The following is a 13,544-nucleotide window of genomic DNA, read 5'->3' on the forward strand; positions in this document are numbered from 1 at the left end:
TGTTAAGCTGCACCTTCTATAGAAAAAAAAAAATAAGCCTTCTTAAGTAATAGGTTCAAAAAAGTGTTAACCTGAAAGTCACATTCATTGGTATTAAATCTTGTAAGAATATGAGATCATAAAGTAGTAATCCAAAGGGCACAAGGATATAGAGTTATCTGGAACAAAAGTATGGAACATAAACACATTATCTCTTTAATCCACTCCTGGTAGACATAACCCCATCAAATTACCCTGAACCTTCTGTGAAATGAGAAAACCAAAGCAACAATGACAGCACTATGACAATAGAATTAAAGTTATGGCATTCTCCTCAGGATGTGGTATTGGGTATAGTGCTCAAATCCTCTGCATTAATAGATAGAAAAGGGGTTTGTGGTTTAATTTTAAAAGCATGGAAGGCTGTTTTACAACAACCCTCAATAACACAACTCTATACCTTTAAAATATAGTCTCAAACTCATCAAACCCAGATCTAATGATATGACTCACAAACTTTCTTCCCTACCCTCTCTAACCTATTACCCCCATATCCAGTGTCTGAAACAACAACATAACAACAATGGTTGTTTGGACCATTCCTAAGAGAGTGATGGGAACAATCTTTGGGGGTGCAGATCCTACCTGTTTCCCTTTTATTTACTAGTTTTTAAATTTGCCTCAGAGACTTTGAGGACATCAGAGCTGCTGGGTAGCCTGGTTGGCAAAGGCAAAGACAGGTAGGAGGAGAGCTGTAACTTGCACCTGAGGCAAATTCAATTGAATTAGTGGAGGTGGAGGTGTAGAGGGAGCCTTAGAGAAAATGACAAGGTGTGTGATGCTTCAGAAGAAAACTAGGTTTCAGCAAATACCAGAAGAAATCTGAGAAGATACCTCTGAAGATTACAGGACCAAAGAATCATAGATTTTGGGGTGGAAAGAACCTTAGACATCATCTATTTCATCTAGAGGAGGAAAGTGAGGCTGAGAGATTAAATAACTTGTCCAAGGTCATACAAATTCCAGAGATTTGAAACTATGCTGACTCAAATTCAGAGATCTTTCTGTTGTCTCACTGCAAAGAAAGAGTCTCTGGTCACAGGAAAAAGGGCAGACAAAGAAGGTGAGTGACTCTGAGAGAGCTAGGTCTATGTTTATTGTGGGGAGGGAGTGGCAACCTGCTATTGATAGAGTCAGTGGCCAGCCACTTGTGTGGCTGATCATCCCCACACTGATTCTACTTGCCTAGGCTAGTGCTGGGGTAGGACAGCTGCCAGGGCAAAGTCCTGGTCCTTCCTATTAGCTCCTTCTCAAGGTTATGGGATCAAACTCTCCAAACACAGTTTGAGATGTGTGTGTGTGTGTGTGTGTGTGTGTGTGTGTGTGTGTGTATGGGGGGAGGGACATTAATACCTCCATGGAATTGAGTGGGCACCTGGTGGTATGGCAGATGCATAAAGTTATGCATGAAATGGAATTTTATAGAGTGAGGACTTTCAAAACAAAACCTGGGTTGTTCCTCCTACCCACATGATTTCAATATTCAGTGTGTTCCTGCTGCATAAATTCATCCTTGTTATTGTGCCAGACGTGTGAACTAGTTCTGTCTAAGGCAATACTAATATTTTCTTTCTTTGCACTTCCCATTTCTATAAAGCAAGAGGGAAGTGGGGTCACATACCCCATCATTTCTGATCTAGACTGATAACGATTCTAGGACCCATATAACTAAAACATGGGGAAGAGAGAGGTGGTCCCTGAAACTGGGAAGGGAACTGAGGCCCAAAAGAAGGATTGTTTTTTGGATGGGGAGAAAGGCAAAAAGGGAGAACAGATGGTGTAATAGAGATATAGTTCCCATAGTAATTAGCCGTGTGACCTCAAGCAAGTCATTTAACCAGTATAGGAGTCAGTTTCCTGTAACATGGGGGTGGGGGGAATTTTGCCCTCCACAACTTCTGAGGAAATGTTTTGTGAACTTCCAGGTGTTCTATAAATGTAAGGGATGGGGAAAGAAATCGGGAGAGGGCAAAGTGGGGAAGAGTAACTGTGGCCAATATATAAAAAGAATAATAGACGAGGCTGCCCCTGCCTCCTCCCAGTTTCTCTGCGCCCCTCCACATTCTCCCAGCCCACTCGCAGCCTCTCTCACCAGACAGAACCAGCTCTATTCCCACCGCCTGCAGTTCCTTCCCCGCCTCCCGCAGTGCCGCCCCGCTCCCATCCCACTTCTGACCTCCAGAAGGGAAGCCCCGGGTTAGATCCCTCCCTCTCTTACTCCCTTCTCCTCCCCTTCCCACGTCCCCCCCACCTCCGCTAAGGCTCAGCTTTCCCGGTGGTCCAGTTTCGTATTTTCTGCTTTGGCGTCATGATCTGGGGCTGAGTGCCTTTGACTTAGATGTGAGTGACGTCTAAGAGCCATCAGGCCTGGACTTTAACAGCAAGGCTGACGAGGCCCGAAGTATTTTTGTGCTAGTGTAGGTAATCTGCCCAAACCAGCCAGTGCTGGAGTTTCTCTCTTTGTTTAAGCGAATTGCCTGGCGTTTCTGCCAACTACCTGGTATAACAGCCTCCCAACCCTTCATCTCAGGTCCCCGAGCCCCTGATCCAAATCCGCTCCGAAGGCCCTCGCTAAGCCCCTTGGCAGATCCCTACAGTTCCGAGCTCCCCTGGACTGGCTGCCCTCTGCGTCTCAACTAGTTGGGATGGGAGCTACACTCGGAACCGAAGCCGCTTTGTCTGCAGTGAGTGGGCGTCTGGTCTCTTTCAGCCGCAATCGTGATCCTGAGAAGTCCGCTTTGCTGCCATCTCTTCCAGTTAATAGTTTGGACATGGCTCTGGAAAACGTGACTGTTCCCAAACACGAACTGCAGGCCATTCGTGGCCCCCGTGTCGTCCTACAGCGGAAGGACACTGGAGCTGACCACAGCGCTTCTTGCCTAACTGCTCTGGGCTATGACGGGACTGAAGGCTGCGGCGGGACCGTTGAGAAGCATCTGTGTCAGAAATTAAAAACGAAGGAAAAAACCCTCAAAACTTTGCCTTGCACCTAATTGGCTTGTGTGTGACTGGGTGGACAAGAGGCGGAGGAGTGAAAGTCTGCGGTCCTTTCACATTGTTTGTACATATCTTCCTCCCTGCCTCCCATCCCTGTGCTAAATTAAAAAAAAAAAAGTTCCCAAAGCTCCATCCTTCTCAAGACCGCAGTGCAGTGGTAGCTCTGGGCTCCTCCAGGTCTCTCTTCACCACCACCCCCTTCCCCCGGGCTCTCCCAGGCCATTCCCTCATACCTGCAGCTTGTGGGCGGTTCCAGCCCATCAAGCAGGGAAATGAGACGATCCATCAGTGTCAGGACGCTTGCTGAGCAGAACAGGCCCCGAAGCCTGCCCAGGACCGCCCGATTGGGGCCAAGTGTGAGATTCATTCAAAAGAGGCTAGCTAGCGGTACTTATCCATCTGTGAACCTCAAAAAAAAAAAAATTAATCTGGGAGCGGACACATGCTCACATTGCAGGGGTAATTAAGTACCCTGGACAGATGAGGAAGAAGGGAGGGGGGAGGTGAAGGTAGTCACCAACTAGAGGGCCATGAGAAAAAGGCGATTCTGGCTGTAATCTGAGCTGTTGGGGAGTCCTGGAACCAGGGCTCTTGAATTTCTGGAAAGATACTTTTTAAATTTATTGTTGCTTTGTTAGCTCCTTCTGAAGAGGTTCCTGTCAGTCCGCTCCAGTCGGCAGGGAAAGTTCAGATGACAAGGACAGCATTCCTTTCGATCTACTAATGGCATAACCAAAATACTACAAGCTGGCTGTCTCTACAACAATCGAGAATGAACAGGACTGAAAAGGCTTCATAATTCAGAGAATCAAGAGAATCAAGGTTCTGCAACCTCTGGGGGACATGAGGAGGGAGGAGAAGAGAATAACTGGATATGGGGGGAGGATGGCTGACTAGTCTCCTTTCTGCAACTCTCTGCTGCCTTCCCCATCATCATCAGCCTTCCATACACCTTTGATTATAGGCCCTATGGGATGTATCTCAAGGCTAACTAAGGCAGAGAGGCTTCCCTGACAGGCCTGGAGCTCCCTAGTAGTTTGAGCCTTTAGCAGTCTGGGAAAGGTAAATTACTGGGTTCAGTAACATGAATAAAGCCTCAGAATTGGCTGGAGTTAACATTTGTGTGCTGGGCTGATGAGATAGCAATACCAAAGCTTTGCCCACTATTCTATTCTGTTCCTGGCCAGGTTCTACCCTGCTTCTTTTTTGCTAGGGGACTGTCAAGTGGAAGGAAAAATGTCAGGCCAGAGCTCAGAAACCTTTTTTACTAAAGCAGCAGTGAGATGGAAGCTGCAGGAGAAATTGTCTCATTCTGGGTTTCCTCCAGGTTCCAGGAGCAGATTTAAGGATCACAGAAAACATAGTGAGTAAGAACATTACTTATACAGAGCTTTGTAATTTACAAAGAACTTTTGTATTCATTTCATTTAATCCTCACCTAGAGAGATTAAAATTATTGAGACAAGGTTATGTCTGCAGCTGAGATTTAGACCTACATTTTCTTGCCTTCTGGACCAAGGCTTTGTCCACTACTTCATGCTACCTGTCAGCAAGTGGTCCAGTCCATTTTGTGTCATCTACTTCCTATCCCACACCTTTCACCTTCTTAAATATCACTTCATTCCAATCCTCTCTCTGGGACGCAAAGCATATGCACTTGGATGGTGACAAAGGCTATTTTTTATGTGTGCACAGTTTCTATCCTTGTACCTCAACCCCCACCCCAACTCATAATTCCTATTAAAACTTCATTTCCTAGGTCGCAGGGTTCAGCAGAATAGTTTTACACAGATAAAGTTGTGATACCAGGGATTTTACCTAGAATCCCACAAGAAGTCACACTGAAGCTGCAGCCAGAATGTTCCCCACACATCTTTCTTCCTGTATCTTACCACTGGAAAAGAGGAAATTTAAATTTAGGTTAAACCTGAACCCAGTTATGACTGGATAGAATAAATGTAGATTCACTTGCTAATTCTTCACCACTTTCTTCTACTCCCTGTGCTAGGCATTCTATATGGTCTGCAGTTTTTTTTTTTTCTGCTGTGGATTCCCCACAGTGCCAGGCTGGGTTTTCTTACCTGTCTGTACATCCTGTCCCATTTGTCTCTTCTTGGGCTCAGTGGAAAACAAGTTTTTAAGCCAAATCCTAAGGGACATACAGAGATAGTATGGTCCTGTAGTTCCATCTCTGTTTCCCGGAGAGGGCAAAGAAAGGATAGAGGCAAGAAAAAGAGAGAAGAGAGAAAGTCATAGAGGAGAAAAAGAGGTAGAAATGCAGAAACACAGGCATACAGAGCTAGACTCACAAAGACAGAGAGAGAATAAGAAGCCCAGTTCAGCACTTTATCAGAAGGCCACACATGTAAATGAACGGCAATTTCATACACAACCAGACTTTTCTGGTATTTCTCTTCACTCACCCAGGACCCCTGAAGGAATTTCTTTGGGGGGTGGGGAGGGAAAGGGAAGGTTAAGGGAAGATACTGGAGTGAGTTGCATCCATATCCACCTCCCTGGCTTCAGTCCCAGTTCCAGGTCTCGTACTCCCAGCCGACTTCTCTTTTTCACCTTAAGCCTCTTCCTCCTTATCTTTTCCCATGCTCCATAGCAACATTCCATCCCAAGGCTCATTTTGGCTCTTTCAGATATTTCCATTCTCTCATCCAGCTTTGATTTCTACAAATCAGGAAGTTAATTGTCTTCTGTAAACCCAAAGAACATTTTTTTTTTTTGGTACAAATAGAGTGGATCTTCCAGGAGATTGTACCGGTGAAAGTCTCACATCCTCATCCAATTTCTTATTACTTTGTAGTCAAAACCTTACTGGTACTTCAGTGATTTTCCTTTGGTTGTGTCAGTTTGCCATACTCGTTAGCTATTCATTCATTTGTTTTGTTAAAAAAAAAAAAAGGTATTTCTAATAGTCTCCTTTTTCCCCTTCCCAAACACAACCCTTCTCCCTCCACCCCTGTAGCCATCTCCCCATTTTTCCTGGTTTGACAAGGGGGACTTGAAAGGAGGAGGGGAAGACAAGTAGGAGGGGAGCAATGAGAGGATGAATAAGGGAAATAATTTCCAATTCATTGCTTCTAGCTTAAACATCTAGCTTTAATTTCTTGTTTCCTTCCCAAGCTTCAAAAATGAAGGTTCCTGGAGCTTTCATTGCTAACTTGTAGGGCAATTAATATGTTGATTTTCAAGCCCTAACTGCTCTTGAAACTAAAAAGTGAAAAGTGCAGAAGGCTCTGGACTTCAGTGAATTTAACTCTAGCACTATTCACAAAGCTAGAAGGAAATTTAGAGATTGTAGTTAGATGATAAAAGGGACACAGAAAATTGCTAGCAGAGACCATATATACAAAAACTCATTCCCAAAATTCTCAGTGCCATACTGAATCACCTACTCTTTGTTGATTTGTTAATATTTGGTTTATTCTAAAATAGCTTTGTTCTTGTCCTCTAATGTTGAGCACCTGAAGATCAACTCAAGAACATCTTTTTAGCTTCACTTGGGTAGAAGCCATTGAGTGTTGGCAGAGAACTTATATTCATCAACCCACTAAATTTGCTAGAGCAATTGAGGAAATATTGCTCACTGTTTCAAAGGCCTTGATTCAAAAGAAGACTGATATGGATTCTTGTGAGCAAAAAAATTTGTGTGCAAAACATCTCCCTCGGGAAATAAATGTTCATTTGGTTTCTGTTGGTAAAAAAATGGTTAGAGAAATAAGATGAGAAGTCCCAGAAGGCTGGATTAGATCTCTAAAATCCCTTTCCAACTTGGCATTAATTTTTTTCCAGCACAGGGAATCTTCACCTCCAAGTCTCAATTTGAACCAGCAGATGCCCTATAAGAAGAGTGAAAACAAATCTGAAATACTATACCAGTCCCTTATTCTCTTTTTCCAATAGTTTCAAGATTGTAGTGAGTAATAAAAATGGTTAGTTCTAAGTGGTTCTTTAGATAAAATTCTCTTAACAAACAACTGGAGATGAGACCAAGGAAGGATTCACTTATTTCTCTTTGATTAAAGGTCCCTCAGCAAAGTGAAGAATAGGAGAGCTAGCTAACCATGGTCCTGAACTTCTGGGTGATTGGAATCTTTTTTTTTTTTTTTAATGCAACTCTATTTAATCAACTTGCTATAAAACTTGACACCCCTGTCAAGATGGAAGAGACTTTGTGTTATTAGATCTCAGAATTCTCTTCACTGTTCTTCATATGTAACTTCAGAGGTTCTGAAAATGGTTCTTTTACCATAGTTTAACTGTCTAATCCTAGTAGCTATCCAAGTTGTATCAAAGAGCAAAGTAAACAGTAATACATCCATTCATTCATCTTCATGAACTTAGTGCATATCCTGAGAGATGCCTTCATCAAGTGAGAGGTTTAAATATTGAAATATTGCACATTTTAAGGGGAGAGAGAGTTAACAAAAACCTTTCCTACAAGGAGCTTCCATATACAATATGTTCAACCCTCTGTGAAACTCCTCTATCATCATACAATTTTAGAAAGGAAGACTCCTTGAGTCTAAGGACTGCATTTTTCAAATGACAAAACTGAGATGTATAAAAGTTGTGACATGCTTAAGGTGATATTACTATAGTAACTAATGAGTGAAGACTCAAATCAAAGTTCCCTAACTCCCCCATTCATTGCCATTTTCATGACATCAGACTTTCTTCAATTATTGGCATATTTATATAAGAACTAGATTATTATTATTCAAAGAAAACAATATGTTGGGGATCAGTGAAGTTGTATGTTTTCCTTTTTCAGACATTACTAATCTAGTTCTCTTAAGTAAGCCTGAAAATTTCTATAGTTGCCCATCTTTCAAGCTTATAAAAGAGTAAACTACAGTACAAAATATTAAAAGCTTTTTAAAAAATGACCTGAGTTGGCAAGATAATTTATGACAGCTATTGGCATATGAGAGATTTTTAAGTAAAAAACAATAACCTCTTTTCTCTCATAAAGTCTTGAAGTTGCAAAGCAATTCCAAGTAGCTAACATGTCTAACTTGCCTAGTGTTCTTTTTTTTTATGCTGTAGATAATGATTTTTATAGAAAGAAGACTTTTCTGAAGGTTTAAAAAATCCAATAAAGGATATGTTGGTAAAATTCATCTTGCAGGAAGATTTTTTCTGTCACTTCAAGACTTCTCTTATCACTAAGAAATTTAAGCAGATTGTGGCCTTTTATTGAGATTTGTTTTCCTATCCTTCATAGTCCCCAAAATAAATTTTGTCACTATTTGATTCCTGATACACAGATCGTGAAACTAGTTAGAGCTGATAACATTTCACTCACAGAATCACATGTTTCATAATACAACCTTTGGTGCTGATTGTGCATCATGAATGACATTCCTGCTTTCCAACTTCCAGTTATACAAGATTATTTGCCGCAACAAAATTGTCACTTGCATCCCAATCAGTCTATACACACTATATAAAAGTACTTGTGCTAAGTGAATTCATAAGATGAAATCTCTTCAGTATTTATCATGAGTACTCTCTGCCTACTAGAGCAATCCAACATAATTTTAATGGTTTGCTTCTTCTTATTAATAGGGTCATTCAAGAAAAAGCATTTGTTTCAATAAAGTAGACACTGAAGAAGCAAATTAAAAAGAAGGCTGTAGGGAATGATGCCAAGGATATTTGAGATGGAATTACATGATATACAACATATAAATGAAAAAAATTCAATTATATTTTCAAACACCTAAACATTTGGCATTGTGCAGATAAAGCATTCAAATAGTTGACAGAACTTTTAAGCTTGCATCTAGATGTTGAAACATATCCTCAGATAATAAGTTTTAAAAATTCATTTAAAAATAATCTGATTATAACCCTCAGGATTATTAAAAATCTGCTTTATTACATAATAGGAGATAACTATTGTTTCTCAGTCCTACCATAATCTTTACCATAATCAGTGAGGCATTTTTAAAACTATGACCCTTAAAGTGAGTGGAAATAAGTAAAATGAAAATCAATGTGAGTCTACCATATCTGAGGTCAAACACACACTAAATGGGTCTTTTCTTGAAGATTCAAAATCAGATTTTCTCCTAGTTATAGTTTGCTTCTATTTTCAGTTTTCTTTATTTCTTAATTCTCTCCGCAAAGGATGCTATCTTAATCCCTCCAAAATAATTAAAGTATTGTGTAACAAGAATTTTATAAGAAAGCATAGTACCATATTTATGGTATAATTTTCCAGTTATCAGAAGTCTAAATAGCAAGTACAATATAAACTTTGTCATTCAGAAGTATGTCATTCTCTGTATGTAAAGAAACTCATCTAAAATTTAAAATATTTGATTTTTATTTGAGACTTTTGAATATAAAATGCAGCTAGCAATTTTTTAAAAAATGAGCCAAGTAGGGATTGCAAGGCTCATAAAGTACTTATATATTGGATTTAATTATCTCTTAATTGCAGATTAAATTAGCATGCCTCAGGCATTAAAGGAAGGGTAGATTCTTTTAACTTTTTTACTTAATGCAATTCTCTACCCAATGATGGTTTGTGTTGTTCCTTGCATCTGGGAAGTCTTTGCATATCGCGAACATCACTCCATATCCTTTACTTCCTTCAAATTTCTATTTAAGACTACCTTCTTTGGGAAATATTGACTAATATTTCTAATTGTAAGCATTATCTGATTACTTGTTTACTTTATATTCCCTTAACCTTTCATACATGATTGAAGCTACACTACATATGCTTTCTCATATATCACATTCTAATGTTGTCCTATTTATAATCAGTCAGTCAATAAGCATTTATTAATTGCTTACTATGTTCCAGGCAATGTGTTTGGCACTAGGGATACAAAGAAATGTTAAAAAATAGTCCTTGAACTTGAAGAGCTCACATTTTAATGGAGAGAACAATACATAAATGCCCAAGTATAGAAGGACAGATAAATAGATCCATGCATACATACACAGATACATGTATACATGCGTACATACATATACACACATAGACATGTACCCAAAGAAAAGATATCTCAGAGAAACTTCTATATAGGAAGAGGATCAGAAAGTCTCCTTCAGAGCATGGGTTTTGAGCTGAGTTTAAAAGAAAAGTCAGAGAAAGTAAGAGGCAGTGATGAGGAGGGAGAGTATTTTAGGCATAGGGGATAGTCAGTGTAAAGAGAGTTTTGAATGCAAGGAACAGCAAGTAGGTCTTTGTAAGTGGCTCATAAGAGTAAATAGAGGAAAGTAAAATGTGAGAAGACTGGAAAGGTGTGATCAGTCAACGTGTAGAGCTTTAAATACCAAAGAGAGGATTTTATATTTGATCTTGAAGGTAATATGTTTCATTTTTTTTAATCCAACAATAGCAAAAAGAAGTTACCTGGTGGAAGGAACCTTCTTTTATATTTCTGTATCCCACCTCTGCCCCTGACTCTGCTGGTAAAAGAAAATTGGGGGGAGGGGAAATAAATGCTTGCAAAGATTTTTTTTAGCAGAATATTAAGAAATTCCATCCAAAGTAGCACTTGGCTATGTTGTATTTCCCAGTATACTTTTTAAAAATTAACTTTTAAGGTAAAGTACTGCTTTTAATTGTTCCCATAAAAGTGTGTTGTCCATATGCATGTACCTCCCCCTAGCTAAATAAAGGTAAGATCACATTTTTAAATAAGTTCACTTTTTTGGAAAGTGCATTAACATGACAGGCTATTATGATGTGCTATCTCCTTAATCATTATCACAAATGTAAAAAAATGATTTCAAGATAATCTGTTAGCTCCTAAACTGATGTGGGTAAATGTTGATGGCCATCTTATAGAGGTCATAGTATCTAGAGTCTCCAGAGTACATAGACTCAATAAATGGATTTTAGTGAACACCTATTCTAATCCCCTTATATTATGGATTAAAAAAATCCAAAACTCAAAGAAGTTAAGTGATTTGTTCAGTCAGAAAATAAATAGCAAAGCCAGATCCTCTGACCTTATTGTTACAGAAACATAACTAACCGAAGGAGAATAAAATAAATTAATTACAGAAAGTTATAATGAGCTATCTCAAGAATAAGTACAAATATCTAAATAATTTTATTCTGAATCTGATTTTCTCAAAAAGGAGGAATTAAAAGTGTTTTATTACCTCTTTCAAGTCATTACTGAACATAAGCAACCTGTGTATAAAGGACGTTGAGATATTTAAAATAGTATTAAATAGTAGAGAAATATACATACTTATGTACAAATAGATAGGTTTATTATTTGAATGGGTAGTATAATTTTAGATGCTGGTAGCAAATTTGAGTAAGTTATAACTAGTAATATGGTGTCTATTTGCAAACAAAAAGCTCTGTACAATCTGTGCAGGATAAATATTTAAGAATATGACTATGAACAAAACAGCAATGAACACATTTCAGAATTCTATCTTTTTGTTGAATGGAGATGCTTTATTGTACCTGGATAATTATTTTCTAGAATGGTCTTCTCCTCTTTGTAAAATATTTGCAAAAATAACTATTGCTACATTATGTAATAAAACGAAGGTTATTCCTGTAAAGCAATTCTTCTCTAGTTATTCTAACACGAAATTGATAGGTCAATTAATTGTTAGATTCCAAAAGACGTTATGCAAAATAATAGTTCCTGGAGATTTTGAATAGAAAACAAGTCTTATTAAGTTTTAATTTTAAGTTTTAGAAATATAAATCTCAAGGGGAACTTATTTTGTTTTGAAAGTAAATTACCTTTTGTCATCTAAAATGTTTTTAATAGTCTTCGGTGATCAAGATAATGAGGAATTTTACATTCCTGAGAGATGACCAGCTTCTGCTGCAACACAGGGAAATGTGTATAAAACTTCATAAAGTTTGCAACATTGACCTCTGTATAGGAATTGCATCCTGTTTATTTTCCTCATTTGCTTTTGACTTCAACATGAAAACTTAATATTTTTACATGATATGTTGCTTAGTTAAAAAGACATATCCTAAAAAGAGAGCTAGCTAACCCAGATAACTGCTTCTTGTTGGTCTTGAATCCTTGAAAAAAAGAATGATATGTTTCAACATAATATACAAATCGCACCTGTTCAAAATGAAGGTGCATAAGAGGATCCCCAGAACCTATAGGAGACCTTAACTTTCTGTTCATACAAGGGAGAGTTTAACATCCTTTAAACGAAGTACTTCAGAGCCTGTCAGCTATATACAAAGGGGGCACATCAATGTAATGTTGAGCCCATTAGCTCATTCAGAGCACAGGCACTGAAGAAGCCATCTCCCAAATCCTGAAAATAGTTGCCATAGCATTTTCTTCCCTATTCTCTCTCTCTCTCCTCCCACCCCTACCCCAGAATAATTCACGGCTACAGTTTCCCTCAAGAGCAAGGAATATTTTAAGATTTCAAGACAGTGAATCAATAATATGGTATTGAAACTATGTAAAAATGGGGAATTTCCTATAGGCGCTGGAGGAGATCAGGTTGTACTAAGTTCTTTGAGATGTACTGATCCTTTCATATGCAATTGCAGTACATTGATAGAAGGGTAGAAAAACAGTAAGAATTATATTTTAAAGCTGAGAATGTACATTTGCCTACAGTACAAGTCAACCTAGATCCACCTCTGGAAAAACAAAACAACAGCTAGTACTACAACTGGATTCCTTTTGGCAGTGGCTACCGTGGACAGCTCTCACCCGCGCTTGCCTTCCCCTCTGCAGCGAGTAGAGTTCCTCGTTAGCTTGCGTCTGTGCTGCACCACAGAAGAACAAGTACTTGGTATTGAGCTCTCTCTCTCTCTCTCTCTCTCTCTCTCTCTCTCTCTCTCTCTCTCTCTCTCTCTCTCTCTCTCTCTCTCTCTCTCTCTCTCTCTCTCTCTCTCCTCTTTCTTTTCTCTCTCTCCTCTGTCTCTCTCTCTCTCTCTCTCTCTCTCTCTCTCTCTCTCTCTCTCTCTCTCTCTCTCTCGTTCTCTCTCTCTTTCTTTCTCTCTTTCCCCACCTCCCTTCTGTCTTTTCCCTCCCCCTCTGGAGGAGTCTGTCAGGGATTTCCCCACCGGACAGCAGAACATCTGGATCCAGTCACCAGAAGAAGCATGGACCACAGGAAGAGAACTCCGGGAATCTTGCGTCTTCAAGTCCTATTCCTGCTTTTCTGTGAGTAAGGTTCTGGCATCTAGCTGTCGGGTTGAACTTATTAAAAGGAATAACACTGGCACCTTCTAGTCTGCCAGCTGCTTTCAATTCAAACATACTCATTTTATTTTGTATGTGCTTTCATCTCTAACAGGGATTCACACATGGCTTATGGTATTTGCAGACAGAACTCAGGGAGAGGAATTTAAGATGTGCATGGAGCTTTTGAAAGAAAGACATGGTTTAGAAAATAGGGGTTTCCCTTGCTCTAGGCTTATAAGGATTTTAAAGACGTGTTAAAGTTGAATCGATCCATGTCTTTTCATAGGGTTGTGATGCTCATTGTTGAATTGTACGTCCAGGGCACTGCAA

This window comes from Notamacropus eugenii, chromosome 1, assembly GCF_028372415.1.
Source record: "Notamacropus eugenii isolate mMacEug1 chromosome 1, mMacEug1.pri_v2, whole genome shotgun sequence".
Lineage (NCBI taxonomy): Eukaryota > Metazoa > Chordata > Mammalia > Diprotodontia > Macropodidae > Notamacropus > Notamacropus eugenii.